Raw genomic sequence first — 16,375 nt, forward strand, 5'->3', positions numbered from 1 at the left:
CATCTCTTTAGGATTCCCTATTCTGTGAGACACAACAATATTGAAATTAGGCCAATTAATAATCGTACAATGGTCTCTAAGTTTTCAAAAAGAAGAGTTGCACATCTTTCACTTTCAATCAAAAGCTAGATATGATTAACCTTAGTGAGCAAAGCATGTCTTATTTTAAGAAATGGCCACAGCCACCCCAGTCTGCAACAATCACCACTCTAATCAGTTAGAAGCCATCAATATCGAGGCAAGACCTTCCATCAGCAAAAAGATTATGAGTCGCTGAAGGCTCAGATAACGGTCAGCATTTTTTACAATAAAGTATTTTTAAATTAAGGTAGTACACAGTTTTTAAAGAAATAACGCTACTGCACACTTAACAGACTACAATATAGTATAATATAACTTTTATATACAGTAGGAAACCAAAAAATTGTGTGACTCTTTATATTTGCTTTATTGTGATAGTCTGGAATTGAACTTGCAATATCTCTGAGGTATGCCTGCATTTGTTGTTACATGACCATAGCTGTTTGTCAAAACTCATCAAACTATACACGTAAAACAGTGAATTTAACATTGTAAATTTTACCTCAATTATCCTGAGTCTTAAAAAAGCATCCAAAGTCAAACTACCTATATAAGAAATTCGTATTTTACTGTGAGAGTAATGGGGTTACATATAGAAATGTTGATTTGTGCTTTGGATCAATGATTGCCAAAGAAAGTCATGGGTAACACAAGGTACATGTGAAAATATCCTCTTGGAGTGTACAAAGAATAAATGAGAAATTCATTTTTAATCTCTTTAATTAATTTTTATTAACATCTATTTCTGAATTTGCTTTAAAATGTGAGGGGGGGGTACCTAAGACACATGACTTTTGATGCTGTTATATAATTTTTTCTATAAATTCTTATCTTCATTAAATATCTCTTTCATTGTTAGTTAACAGAGGACAAATGTCAAAAATTCAAATGACATCAGCACTTTATAGTTTGTGAAAATTATCCTAATTGGCTGAGCCTTTAACTACACTGAAGTTCTTACTTGCCACACAATCATATAAGCAGAAGGAAAGGAAGGAGTTGAAGCCAAAGTGCTATAATCTGGAGATAGAGATCAGGTTAAGAATATGTCCCCAGTGAGAAAGCAGAAACCAAATATCATATGAGAAACAAAGTGGTTATAGAATAAACAAATATCAAATTTTTAGTGTATAATGTCTATATAAAAGAGTACAAATGGTCCAATTAGAACGGTTGCAAAGACCATGAGGGAGCCATGAGAACTGGTAAAACAAGGAATCTTAGATCTTAAGGGCTATTCAAAATAGTCTGTGACCCCTAAGACATAAGCACAAGTAACTAAAACTGGCTGTAAACAAAGTTGAAACTTTACTATTAATGTTCACTAGCTGAAAGTCAGCCTACCTGAAGAGGAAGAACGTCAGAATAAAACTTACTAAGAATGAGCAGGGCCAAAGGGACATATAATCTCTGTTTAAATGCATGTGAACATGAAAGAGAGGGGCAAAAAGAAAAATAATACCAACCAGTGACCTAGATGTCACAAGATAAACTTGCCATGTTTGGAGATTTTGTGTTCTGGTCATTCTAAAACCTACACAGTGCCAATGGGTGAAGCTGCTAAAAATCAAGATTCAGAATGATGGAATTGGAAACATTAAAATAAATAAAAGGAAGGCTGATGAGGACCTTACAACTTCATCATCACAGCACACAGCAAACAAAGCTTTACTACACTATGAATATTAAAGTAGAGAGACTAATCTGCAATGTTCTTCCCTGGATTAACAAACAAAGAGAGAGACATCTGTGGGACCTGTCTTGGGGGATTTAAAGAAAAAGAACTTCCTGCCCGGCTGGGCGTGGCTCAGCGGTTGAGCATCCACCCAGGATCCAGGTGATCGGGGTTCGATTCCCGGTCAGGGCACATGCCCGGGTTGCGGGCTCGATCAATGACTCTCTCATCATTGATGTTTCTGTCTCTCTCTCCCTCTCCTTTCCTCTCTATGAAATCAATAAAGATATATTAAAAAAAAAAAAAAAAAAGGAACTTCCTTCTTGTCCTCTTTTCCCTCACCCTCACAGCCATTCTCTGAGACACCCATAGAAAAGATCCAGGCTGGGCTAAAATTATTCCTGTCACCACTCTAAATAAAGGTACTTATCAGTTCTTTAGTGAGGGGATATAAGAAACTTTTTTAAACAGAAATTTCCCCATTACTTTAATTCATTACCATATTGTCCACATACCAGGATAAGATATGAGATTAGAGTTGTTTTCTTCTTCTTTTTCTTTCTATTGAATTTATTGGGGTGACACTGGTTAACAAAATTAGAGAGGTTTCAGGTGCACAACTCCACAGCACATCATCTGCACACTGTATTGTATGTTCACCATCCCAAGTCAAGTCTCCGTCCATAAGCATTTATTCCCCTATACCCTCTTCCATCGCCCCCACCCACTGGCAATCACCATACTGTCGTCCATGTCCATGAGTTATTTTTCTTTTTGCTCAATCCCTCCACCCTACCACCCAGTCCCCCAAACCCCACCACTGACAGCTGTCACCCTGCTCTCTCTATGAGCCTGTCTTTATTTTGCTTGTTAGTTCATTTTGTTCATTGGAATCCACATATGAGTGAAATCATATGATACTTGTCTTTCTCTGACTGGTTTATCTCACTTAGCATAATGCTCTCTAGATCCATCCATGCTGTCGCAAAGGGTAAGATTTCCTTCTTTTTATGGCTGCGTAGTATTCCATTGTATAAATATCCCACAGCTTTTTTATCCATTCATCTACTGATGGGCACTTAGGCTGCTTCCAAATCTTGGCTACTGTAAATAACCCTGCAATGAACATAGGAGTGCATATAGTCTTCTGAATTAGTGTTTCAAGTTTCTTAAACTATTAAAGACACAATATCTAAACTTCAGAATTTCTCAGACAGCATTATGGCAAGGTTATTTGTTAAAATTTCTCAGATAGATAGATACACAAACATGGATTTGGGACTGAGTTCTAACTTTATTAGCTAACTGGAGGGACAATTGAGTGAGTATCCTCTAGTATATTACAAGATTAAAAGAATTTTTTAAAGTTCAGCAACAGTATAAGTGTGTAGTAGAAATAGATATGAATGTAAGAAGGAAATGGGAAAGAGGAAAATAAATTCAAATTCACTGAAATTCACTGATGATCTGAAAATGTGTATCATTGATTGGTACATCTGGATATAGACTAGAAACCAACCAGTGCAGTCTGAATCATCTAGAAATATCCTTAGGTCATTGGTCTGTATTTAACTACCCAGTTAACCACAGAAACCAGTGGTGTTAGAGGCCTCTATTTCCTTAGGGCTATTGATAGTTTTCTCCTTTTGTGCTTACACATATCCCTCCTGAAAACTTGCAAGGGAGCTTTAAAATAATTTTGAATTGGCGATACTAGAGGATACTCACTCAAAGAAAAGAGAGTAAGTAAAGCAATTTCATCTGTTAAAGAAGAAAGAAGATGGACAATGAAAAGGGAGAATACATACAAAAAGATGACTAAATACTGGGCACCAAAGAAGCATTGTGGTTGGTGAAAATATTTAAAAACTAAAGAAATGCATAACTCATGGACACAGACAATAGTGTAGAGAAGGCCTGGAGGGGGGTAGATGCTGGGTGGAGGGGATCAATGGGGGGAAAAAGGGGACATCTGTAAAACTTTTAACAATATACATTTTAAAAATAAAATAAAATAAATGAGTAGTTCTATAATGACCCCAGCATGCAGGCCTTATAGCTATTACATATAAGGAATGAGTGTTTATATGGTAGGAGATTGGGAGAGAGGAGATGTTGGTGAGTGCGTCGGGGACATCATTTATGTTATTGGATACTTTGGAGCCTCTTGAGATTTAGTCTCAGATAATCTTTTAACTTTTTAAAGCTTCCCTATCTACCCAAGGAAGCCAGGCACAGGTACTGGGTTTGGTGTCTTGACTCAGAAAATAACACAATGACATCATTAAGAGGATGAACTTAGTGGTCAGATATTTAGACACAATGGCTACTATTAAATAAGGTACTTTGCAAGGACTTCTTGAGTCAGGCAGTTGGCTGGGACCTACGAATCTTCCATAAGTAGACATCGTTATACCTATTTGAATAATTTCTTTATAGGAGGTTTAACACATTTAATTCTTCCCTAACATTAGAATCCAAGGTGTTTAATTTAAAATGTTATGGATACTTAGGCAGAATCAAAATAAATAGTACTCCATATTCTCAACTTAACCATGTTTTAACATGGAATGGAAAAAGCCTTACCGATGTCACATGTATTGTGGAGGGTCTGGCCCTGTGATCCTGCTGTTTTGATTCTTACTCCAGCTGCTTGTCCAGCAGGGCCTTCTTCCTGCTCAAGGCTTCTGTGCTTGCACTGCCTTTCTGGGGCTCAACTGGCTTCACATGCACATTCACTAGGTCATGTGCATCTCTGATATTAACCTAGGCTGTCCAAAAAGAGGCAGCGCATCAAACCAATTAAACGGAAATTGAAAATAGTGTGAAGAAACTTCCTTGTTAAAAAAAAAACTTCAACAGGCATGTCATTCTGAAACACAGGAAGGAGATGAAATATCATCTGTGATGTAGATGCCATGTTTATTTTCCCCTTTGTTTTTATTATTTGAAATGATCTCTGTGAAACAGTTTGGTCACATGTTTGCTTATTTGATTCATGATGAAATCATTTCTCTCCGGAAAAATGTGAGGTGAGGACATGGAGCAAGGAATAACAACTGCCTTGTGTCTTCTGTAGGCCAAATTCAATGTAGATATATTTTTTAATTATTTTTTTTTTTTTTTTTTTAGTTCTCCCATCAATTCTAATGTGGGGATTTTATTCTAGACACGTACAAATTTATAAACAGAACTATACTTACTCTACATACTGTTTCATACCCTGCTAATATAAAATATGTTTCATGGCTTTGTTTGCTCACTTCATAAAAATAGTTGCCTAGAGAAAATTTGGAAAATCTGGCAAGCACCATCTTGTGACCAGTACCAGAACTACATCCTGTTACTACCAGATGCTTCTTACGGGAAAAGGTTGGGAACTACATCCTGACAAGACAGCAATTTTCTCAGGCTTCTAGAATATTCCATGCTCAAATTTATAGTTTTGTTATACAATGCACAAAAAATGGAATGCTAATGTGTTTACTTCCAATGGTCTAATAAAAAGAAAATGGCATGTTTGTGAAAATTGAAAAGATAAAGATTTATTTTAAAAAGTATAATTCTGGAAAAAATATTATGGTTTCCTAAGTATCTTTCCATATTTTTCTTTACATATATACATGAATGCATATCATTTCAGACCACCTTTTTACTGTGCTCAAGCCCATAGTTTGAAAGTATTTTACACATCAATAAGTATTTTCAATGTCATTTTTAATGAATCATTTCAAATATAATTCCCTCCTAATTTGGAACATTTTATGTCAAACTTTTTTCTGATATTCTTTTAAAAATGACTAAATATGTATTAAGAATTATTTTAAATAGATAGTGAAGTGTCCTGTCTCTCCAACCACACAGACAATCCCATTAGTAGGCAGCCTTAAATTTTTTTCTGATTTTGTTACACAGTACTTTATCTTTAAATAACACGTGGTACTTGCCATTCTGCAATTTTCATTTTTCACCTAATACAACTTCTCAGATATCTTTTCAAATTGCTACATGTTCATACATCCATTTGTCAGCTATATAACATTCAATTGTATGTACGTATTGCATCATGCCACATAATATTTTTAAAACTACTAATAAACATGAACCAGATCCTCTCTCTGTCTCACTCTTAAACTTAAAAGATATAGAAAGATGATTTTTGCTCACAATGGCCATACCATACCTGTGGGTCTGAAAGAATGAGTTGCAAAGAGGACACACGCAGGGCTGTAGCCAACACAGCAACCAGGCTATGCGCTTGATCGGGTCCAGGAAAATTTCCACTATTTGCAAAAGACAAGGCGGGTATGTTTTCATGTCTGTGTGTGTGTATCTATGAGTGTTTATGTGACTGAAACCAAATGGGTACACTGTTTCAGCTTCATTTTGCTCCTCTAATGATAAAAAAAAAAAAATAATCACGGAATAAAGCAATTCTAAAAATGCTGAAACTGGTTAAAAATCTATTTTGAAACCTCCAGAAATCTGAACGCTCCAGAGATGCTGACTATGAAGGGGGAAATTCTAGTTCCCTCCTTAAGGAAAATGTATACAATTTTTACAAATGCTATCACTCAACAGCATATCTGGATCCCTTCCATGTCCGTGTACATTTATATTTCTGTTTGCATGTGCCAATCACTTTTTATGTTTACATTTTTCTACCAGTTATTTTTGTGCAGAATAACAATGTTTGAGTCAAAATATTACAAACTCTCTAATGGAGATAGAAACATGGAATGTCATGTAAAAAATTAACATGAACAGCATGCCTCACTGAAGTCTTAATTTAGAAGCTGTAATCTGATCACCCATTCCCACACTGTGGACTTCAAAAAATATCGGGAGAAACTAAATTTTCCGGGGGGGGGGGGGGTTGACTCTGTCACGATAACAGCAATTTCCCCCAAACCCTATTTCACTCCCACCTCTCGCGGACGACAATCTCTTTTTCTCCATCGTAATAGCAAAGCCCGAAGAAATGCCCAGAAAATAACTAGCTTTAAGACAGCCATTACCTTGAAGCTTCTTGTCAGCTGCAGCCTCGTGAAATGCAGCCCCTCCCCCAAGACGGGCGAGGAACAGCTCACTTCCAAGCTTCTGCGAGAACGCTCCGCCCCCTCCCTGTGATGGGGAGAGCAGGGGGCCTTTCCCTCAATTAGAGGGAGGAGAATCGCCAAGTCAACTGAAATTCACTTAAAGGGGAAAAACGGTCATTTCTAAAGGACTTCAAAGCGCAATCGCAACACGTGTCTCTTTAATTTCCATTCAAAACACAGGGGTAGGTGATATCCTGCACAGAAGGAGAAAATCCCTTTATCATACCGTAAAGACCGAGATAAAAATATCTCTTACATGTTTTTCCTGCCCTTTCGACACTTTATTTTTACAAAAGATGTTAAGACACAGCTGGTCAAGTATCAGGGGGAAAGCCTTTGTAAAGTATATGGTTGTGTCACCATTATGCGGTGCAACTGAAACTAATACGAAATAATATTACATTTAAAATTTTAATAAAAATGTAAAAAAAAAAACACCCACTAGGTTCTTGTTTGTGATTGCACTTCATTAATACATGATTTTATGAGGAATTAAATATCTACAATTCTAATTCTTCTGGCCCTGGGACATGGTATGTCTCTCTTTTTACTCAGGTTGCCTCACATCCTTCAGAACGTTTCATAGGTTTCATAGTATTTCCAAGTAAAATAATTTCATAACAGAAAACATCAATCAAAATCCTTATATAAAGTAGTTATCTGAATATACTGAAATTGAAAAAAAAAATGCTAAAAACACACTAAACCAAAGTTAAAAACAGAAGAACTTGACAAAACTTTAAAAAAAAATCCCTAATCTAAAGTAGCTCTTACAAATTAATAAGAAATAAACAGCAAAGTTTAAAAATGAGTAAAGGAGATCAATAGGCAATTAACAATGTTCTGAAGGCATAATTCTTCTCTGCTACTGATATTTACTTCTCTGTGAACAAACTCATGTAGTACAATTACAAGTATCTCTGTTCTTCTTGTACATTTACAAGTCCCTAGGCTGTTTGCTAGATTTGTTTAAATTTGGTGTTAAAAGACCCGCTTGAATCTCAGGATGGTCATTATCCTTCAGTTAACCATTCCCTTGTGCAAAAGCTGACATCTTGGCTTCCATCTGCAACTGCATTTGTTTTATGTCAATTTGTTCAGTGGAGAAAGGGAGGTGTTATTCACAGACTCCTCAAAACCCAAACATTCAAATAAAGATTAAAACCAAACAATACATAAAAGATAATGACCTTCCCCAATAATCAGAAATGTAAATATAAACAATATTTCATTTTTCTACCTAAGTTGACTTACAAAGTAGCAATGAAATGATACAATGAATGGTGAGTTGACAATGGAGTGATGAAATGGGCACTTCTTCTCATGTCCAAGGTCACAAAGATGGGAAGAGGGAAAGACAAAATCAAAGATCTGACTCTTTCCACCAGTACTTGCTGCCTCCTGGGCTTGGAATCCTGTCTCTTTGGTAGAGTCAAGGATGATATCATTCACCTTCAGATTTTGAGGACATTGGTGAATGTAACCTCACAGTGGGTATTGCTTAATCTCATGTCCCTGCTGGTGAACATATTGGTGAACTAAACCATCTTCATTAGTAACTACCATAGTTATCTATGAACTCTCTTTCACATACACCCACATTCCCACACAAAATTTAAAAAATATATATTTTTTGCACTATTCTTTCGCACTGACAATATCTGCATGATACCATTCACTTGGCTATAGAGTAGTTATGACACCTGTCTTTGTGTTGTAGGGCTTGGCAGTACTTTCCCTTTCAGATGCAACTATTCCTGGAGAGCGACTAAAAATCATTTGTTATGCAGGAAAATGCCCATTTCATTCCGTCTTATTTAAAACTGGCAACTCCTTGTCCCTGTGCCTTTGTTGCTTGCAATTGCTAATTCAATATGGAAAAATATTTCTATTCTCTTTTATTAAGCTTTTTTGTTCACAAAATGTTCAATAAGTTAAAATTAAGAGTTAGATTTCTATTGCTTTTAACTGCCAATGGATCATTCTGAGCATTAGTTCTGGTAAGATAATGTTACGTTGAGTTTAAAAACAAAAAAACAATATAAAATGTAAAAGTTGATGAGGCCTTCACAGACCCATGCATTATTAGAGTGAACTGGTAAACATGACTCCTATCTCCTACCACCTGACTATTCAGGTTAAACAAACAGATCTGCAGTATGACACAGCTCTTCCTGTAATTAAGAAATTAAGACGAATAAAGCTATCTACACTGGGTACTCTAAAGAAAGAATCTAACATTCTTCCAGAGACACATAACAGAAGGGTCGGGGTACTTCAAAATTATTTCAGTAACCAATCTGAATAAAGGACATCTTTGACGAGGAGGTAAGGATTTCTGATGGGAGAACTCAACGTCTAGCCTTTAAGAGTTTGTCATGAAGGCATTATGACAAAGTTATGTTTCCGAAGTGTTCAAATAGGCAGGAGGGAAGGCAGTTCTGTTTGAGACTTTTATTATCTGAGTGGAGAGAAAACTTTCCAATCACTGACAACGATGCTGAGTTGTCATCGTCTCACACCATATAGCATAGTTAAGAAAGATGCATGAGTCACTTGCATTCCTGCTATTAACTTAGATTGTCTAAATATTAAACCATATTTAATAGTACAATAATAAAAAAGTGTTAAGTACTTATCTAAGTGTGTAGTAAGAGACAGGTAAGACAGAAAGAATGGGAAAAGGGGAAAGAAGTCCTAATTTAACCACAGAGATACTGAATGTGCACATGTTTAATTAGTGCATCTGGATATAGACAAGAAACCAAACAATATACAAAACATGGTAGAAAAATCCTTAGGTCACTGGTCTGGTTTTAGCTGTTTGGTTTTCTGGAGAATCAGTATTTTGAAGAGCCCATAACTCATTAGGGCCAGTCAATGGTTCTCATCTGCTGCTATCCTCTTCTTCAGAAACTTCACAAAATAGCTTGAATAAAGTGTATTCAAGGAGGAATGACTGGATTACATAAAAACATGGCAGGTGGAGGTGGGCAAAGGAGGGAAAAACAGGGGACATTTGTAATAGTGTCAACAATTAAAAAAAAAGTAAAAAAAAAAAAAGTGGCAAAAAAGAAAATGGATTAGGTAAGTTTACTTTGCTAATCCAAAAGCAAAGTTTACTTTGCTAAGCCAAAAGAGATGGACAATTAGAATGGAGACAAGATACAAATAATAATAAATAGTGAGTATCAGATAGAGATGGTGGAATATATTTAGGAGGAGGGGAACAAAAACAGAAAAGAAGTATTATGATAACACAAACCAAATATCCTATCTTTACTATTTCTGTTGCACTAGAAGAAGGACATGTGTGTGGGAGAGTCTTCGGTAGTGCCAGGGATATTAGTTGTGTCCTGGATAATTTTTGCCTTTTGAACCCCACTGGGTTTTCATGAGAGAACACTGCTATTGCTGCCCTGTCTGTCCAAAGCAACCAAAGGTCTCATGGACACAGATAGCGTGGTTCAGCACCAACAATCTCATTAAGAGCATGACTTGAAGAGCCAGAAAATTGTGATGGTTGTTAGGAAAGAATTAAATATGTTAAACCACTACAAAATATTATTCAAGAGCGTATACAGATGTCTACTTAAGGAAGGTCATAAGACCTTAAAGAAATCTTTGTAACTATGCAATCTAATATATGGTGATAATTTAGCACAGCTATCAAGGATTGGAGAGTCAGGCCACTCGCTGGAACCTCAAAATGCCTGAATAGCCTCTTGAACGATTTCTTCATCGTGGTTTAACACATGAAGTGTTCTTTTTCCCTAAGCTAGAAGGTATGACTTTTAATTACAAAACATTATGTTGGCAGAACAGGGAGCAAAATAATATGTACCTCAAATTCTCAATTTATCATGATTTTAATATGAAATTTGGCTTTTAATTTAAAATGCTACGGCTGCAAAGCAGAAAGCAAAATGAATTATATCCCAAGTTCTCGACATGCTTTTAATGTGAAATATTTCGTGAAATGGGAGAGCCTTAGCTAATGTCACATGGATTTTGGAGGGTCTGGCCCTGTGACCTGGTTATTCTGATTATCACTCTAGCTGCTTCTCCCTGCCCACACTTCTATGGTTACGTTGCCTTCCTGGGGCTCAACTGGCTTCACATGCAGATTCACCAGGTCATGTGCATCTCTGATATAAATCTAAGGGTGTTCAAAAGAAGACAAGGAATCAAACCAATTAAATGGAAATAACATGAAGAAATTTCCCTACCAAAACTTCAGCAAGCATGTCATTCTGAAACACAGGAAAGAGATGAAATCTCATCTGCGATATAGATAGCATGTTTATTTTCCCTTTTGTTCTTATTACTTGAAATGCTCTCTGTGACACAGTTGTTGTTTGGTTCATGATAAAATCATCTCTCTTATGAAAAGTGTAATATGGGGAGAGGAAAGAAGAGAACAATTGCCTCATGTCTTCCTTCTATAGGCTAAATCTGTGCAGCTACATTTAAAATATGTTTTCTGTTTGAATTCTCACAGCAGTCTTGGGTGGGTTTTTTCTTCTGTTATACCTGTGCAATTTTTCAGCAGAAATGCAAACACGCTCTGATACTGTCTCGTAATCTGCTAATACAAAATACGTTTTATTACTTTGTCTACTCCATAAAAATGGTTGCCTGGAGAAATTTAGGACGCCTGGCAAGTGCCATCTTGTGACTAGAATCAGAACTGCAGTCACCTAGGTCCTTAGTGGGAAAGGGTGGGAAGTACAGCCAACCAAAGCCTTCTCAGGCTTCTAGGCATTTTCATTCTAAATTTAAGAGCTGTGTCATAAGTCCTCATTTTAACATTTATGATGATATCTCTCATGCATATTGTTTATATTTCATCTTTTGATTTTTCAAAGAAGAAAGCAAACCCTCACAATAATGGTCAAAATATACTGGTTTGCTCAATATACAGGGTGTCCTCCCAAAATGTATGCACACTTAGAATAATTATTAATTCCAAGGGTCAAATCTAAAAGGAAAGAAACGTCAATTGAGCTATCAAAAATGTATGTGTATACATTTTGGGGGACACCCTATGTTTCTAGAATTTTCCTATACACATTTATAAATGTGTATTTTGTTTTGAAACCAGACCTTTATCCCTCCCCCAAGGATATATTTGAACATCTTTCCAGATCAATAAATATTTTCAACATCATTTTGTGGTGAATTACTTTTATAAGACTTTTCCATATTTTAAAAATGTATCTTATTTTATCATAATGAAAATTATTCAAGCTTACTCTTTTCAAAACAAGGAAGGAGTTGGTCGGAAAGGGTGGAGGTGGAAAAAGGGGGAGGAAGAGGGCCTCCTGCAACAATGTCAACATTAAATTTTTTTTAAATAAAAACAACAAGGAAAAACAATATTTTTAAAATGGAGAAATGCTATACATAGAAGGTTGAAATGTTCTGTTTCTCCAGCTACACATGTATCTCCAAGTAATAAAGCAGCAAGTATATTTCCAGGTTTTCTTATATATATTGTACTAATATGATACAGGCCATTCTACAATTTATTTTTAGAATATACCTTGTAAATATTTTATTATCATTGTATTTAGCTCACTGCATTAGCTTATTATTTTTACAGCTGTATAGTATTCAGCATTATGGATGCAGTATTCTATGTGACTATCCCATTGTGTTTAAACTCATTTTTTAATTCTTTCTCAAAAGTACATAAAAATACAAATAAATAACTTCTGCTTGAACCAAAGTCTGTAATACAGTCTAAATATTTGAAATGCAAGAAAAGCACAAGCAACCATCTAACCAGTGTTCTCAGATCCACAGAAAAATCTACCTTCAGCTAAAGACAATGCAGTGTGTTTGGGTATCTATTTAAATGTCTCTTAACAGAATGTATTTTCTCTTTCAGCTCCATTATGTGTTTCAAAAAAAAAATCTAAAGATACATAAAATCTGAAGAAGAAAAAAACACACCGTCGATACTCCAAAACCTCAGTTTTTCACTGATTACATTTGAGTCTAATTCTTTTGATTTCCCCCCTCATTTATATATTTATAAAATTTGAAATTACATTTATTCACCAACATATTTGAACATCTTTCCATGTTTTCCATGTTTATATATGTTTACCCGTTTTTGGTAAGGTAGTTTCTCCATGTTTTTAAATTCTCATCTCAGTTATTTTATGCTGATGTAGGTACTACATGTTAAGTGAAATGGGGAAGGAAAAAGTGGAAAATTTCCTTTTTTTCCCTTAGATATCCTTTATTACTGGATATACTGTTTATTTTGTTTTATTATATTAACATGTATTTAATATTCTTTAGGTTAAGATTTTCAGATATTTTCATATTACAGCACAAACAGGAATATATCATTCTTTTGGTAGATAGGTAGAGATGTAGACAAAGGTCGTCCTTTGCACATCCATAAACCAGCAATTCTTTTAAGACATTGAGTATCCCCTGCCAATTAACCAAGCTTCTAATTCTCAGAAGTACTTAACTCTGCACAGTTATACAGTACTTCGGATTACCACTATACAAACCAATAAAACAGGAAGATTTGTTAGAAACAACAATCAACACAACCAAAGTAACATTGAATGACAACACCCCCAACCAACAACTTCATTTTTCATTTGGTATTATCACTACGTGTGTGGGGTTTTTTTTCAAAGTAAGGAAGATAAATTTATCAAGTTGTTTCATCATTTATATCGGTTACCACTGCTCTTTGATGGAAACGTAAAACATCCTATTCAGAAGTGAGCTTTCACAACCCCCATGAAGTATTTCCCCCCGCAGGTGTCATCCGATCACCAAACGCCCCACTTTTAAAATCTGGACTTTGGAAAGAATATCTGGAGGAAGACAAAATCCAGATATTAATTCCCTCACAGAAGCAATTCACTCTCACAAAACGACACTCCTTTCCCACTGCTCCAAAGCAACAGTCCTTTCTTTTCTCACCTTTACTCCGAAATCTCCAGAAACCTCGGTTAATAACTAGATCTTAAGACAGCCATTGCCTCGGAGCTTCTGCTCTGGAGCCGGAGCCGCAGCCTCGGCGGCCGCGGGGCGCGGGCCCCTCCCCCAAGCCCGCCGGGGAGCCGCTCCCGGGGCGCTCCGCGCCGCGGCTCCGCCCCCCCCCGCCCCCGCCCGCGACGGGGGGCGGGGGCCTGTCCCTCCCTCACCGGGAGGCGAATCACCAACTCGAACCAAACACAGTCCGAGGAAAGAAAGGTTTCTTTTCAAGAACTTGAAAGTGTAATGGCAACATATGTTTGTTCCATTTCCATTCAAACCCCCTAGGGAGGGTGATTTCCTGAAAAGAAAAAAAATAAGTAAAGAAAAAGGTAGCAAATCCCTTTTTCATAGAATAAAGATGCAGTTAAAACATTCCTTACTTTTTCCCCCCCTCATACTTTATCTCTGGTGAGTTTAAAACCTGCAAGGCAAACGCCACTGAAAAAGCATGCTAAGTGTCTTGGTTGGGATTGTAGGGAATTAATCCTTTATTTTAGGTAAAATTTTTTTTTTAAATAATTTTGCATCTGAACCTGGGGCATAATATGTCTCTCCTTTCATTCAGGTCTTCTTATACTTCTTTCCTCAGGTCAGTTTTAAAGAAAAATCATCAAACAAAATCTGACTATCCTGAAATTGATATATATATATACCTCAATAGTAAAATCGCAATAAGTCAAAGTAAAACAACAACAACAACAAACTTAGAAAATATTTTCAGTGCATATGGTTGTATAAACAGAACTACCCTTAGACTGGTTATTATATTTCAAAAAGTGAACAACTGAGTAGAGAACTAGGCAAAGGATACAAGCCGACAGTTCACAATTTCTTTCCTACTCTTGATATTTTCTTCCTTGTGAAAAAAGGTCAAGTAGTGCCACTTGAAAGCTCTCTCTGCTTCTTCTAGACTAGACAAACCTTTAGACTGATGGATAGAGAGTTTGTTAAAATCTGGGGTTTTATTAGTCCTATTTCACTCTCATTATGAGCAATATCCTGCAATTCATTTCCCCTTCTTAATAAAGATAGCATTTTGGTTTTATCTGTTATGCTATTTTATTGCAACTTGTTCGTTATTTTCAAGATATGATAATTTTTAACTTTTATGTACATCATTGGGCAAACAAGAACATTTTGTTCTGCTGTAACAGAAGTGGGAAAAAATGCTGGTCAGCTTTTCCTGAGGCTCTTGTAACATACAAAGCACTTTGCTAAAGTCTATTCATTTTGGTCTTGTAATGTCTGATGTGATGTCTAATAGCACATTCTCTCAAGGTCTCTGTAATAATTTCAAAAATGAAAGCTTCTCAATACTGCAACTCTACAAAAACAGTTTCTGTTCATGAGAATCTCTACAAAATTGTGGAATCCGTTCTACTGTTTATCAAGGACAGAACATTAAGAAACATTGTTCATTGAAACAGCAACACTGATAACAGAGAACTGACAAACTTTGCTCTTGAAAATTATTAGACCTTGAGAAACTGCTATTCAAAACAAAAAGTTTCGAATCTGAGGGTTGCCCTTTTATTGTTGTTGACATTAATTTTCTATAGTATTAAAATATTTTAAAAGGAACTAGTGGAACATAGAAAATAAACACAACAAGCCCAGCCGGGTGTGGCTCAGCGGTTGAGCGTCGACCTAGGATCCAGGCGATCGGGGTTCGATTCCCGGTCAGGGCACAGGCCCGGGTTGCGGGCTCGATCAATGACTCATCATTGATGTTTCTCTCTCTCTCTCTCTCTCTCTCTCTCCCTTCCTTTCTCTGAAATCAATAAAGATATATTAGAAAGAAAGAAAGAGAGAGAGAGAGAGAGAGAGAGAGAAAGAAGAAAAGAAAGAAAGAAAGAAAGAAAGAAAGAAAGAAAGAAAGAGAGAGAGAGAGGGAGGGAGGGAGGGAGGGAGGGAGGGAGGGAGGGAGGGAGGGAGGGAGGGAGGGAGGGAGGGAGGGAGGGAGGGAGGGAGGGAGGGAGGAAGTAAACACAACAAAATATAAAATATGAATACACCAAATGTTGGTGAGGATGAAGAGCAACTAAAAGGTCTGTACACTGCTGGAGTATTTATTGGAATTCACACTTTGGGAAATGTTTGGTGTTATCCTCTAAAACTGAACACTACAGGGGTTATCAGAGAATATTTAGGGCTTTCAGTAGCAGAGTGGCAGGAGAGAAATTATCTCCTCAGAGAACTACGTATACCTCAGTGCATATTTAAACTATACAATAGGATATAGGAAGTAAATATTTAAAATTCAATTTTTAATCTTGATTTATTTTATAAGTTTCTATTTATAAATATTTAAATGCTCATAATAAATTATTTGTACTCTTGTATATTATATACTTTATAAAAATATGAACTTTGGGGAATGTCCACAATTTTTTACAGTAGTGATAATAAAAAATATATGTGGAGATCTCTGCTTTATGGGACTCAGCCCACACAGCCTTTCCACTTGTCTTCTTGATTTTTGTCGTTTTTTTAAATAGGACAAAGG

The 16,375-nt window shown here is 36.2% G+C and overlaps 1 protein-coding gene across 6 annotated transcripts in view; it reads right to left on the reverse strand.

Moving 5' to 3' along the window:
• PWWP3B (PWWP domain containing 3B) overlaps positions 1-13,943 on the reverse strand; it is a 111,434-nt gene extending 97,491 nt beyond the window's left edge. For 2 of the 6 annotated variants that reach the window (XR_013998013.1, XM_081125874.1), the window contains exon 1: positions 6,775-6,863. The gene's annotated coding sequence lies outside the window, so the exon portion shown is untranslated. Of the gene's footprint in view, positions 1-4,342; positions 4,528-6,774; positions 6,881-13,812 lie in introns of those variants that run through there. The other 4 variants (XM_081125871.1, XM_081125873.1, XM_081125872.1 and 1 more) reach the window with 4 other exon arrangements.
• Positions 13,944-16,375: the final 2,432 nt, after the last annotated feature.

Source organism: Miniopterus schreibersii (genome assembly GCF_964146895.1).
Source record: "Miniopterus schreibersii genome assembly, chromosome: X".
NCBI classification, from domain to species: Eukaryota; Metazoa; Chordata; class Mammalia; order Chiroptera; family Miniopteridae; genus Miniopterus; species Miniopterus schreibersii.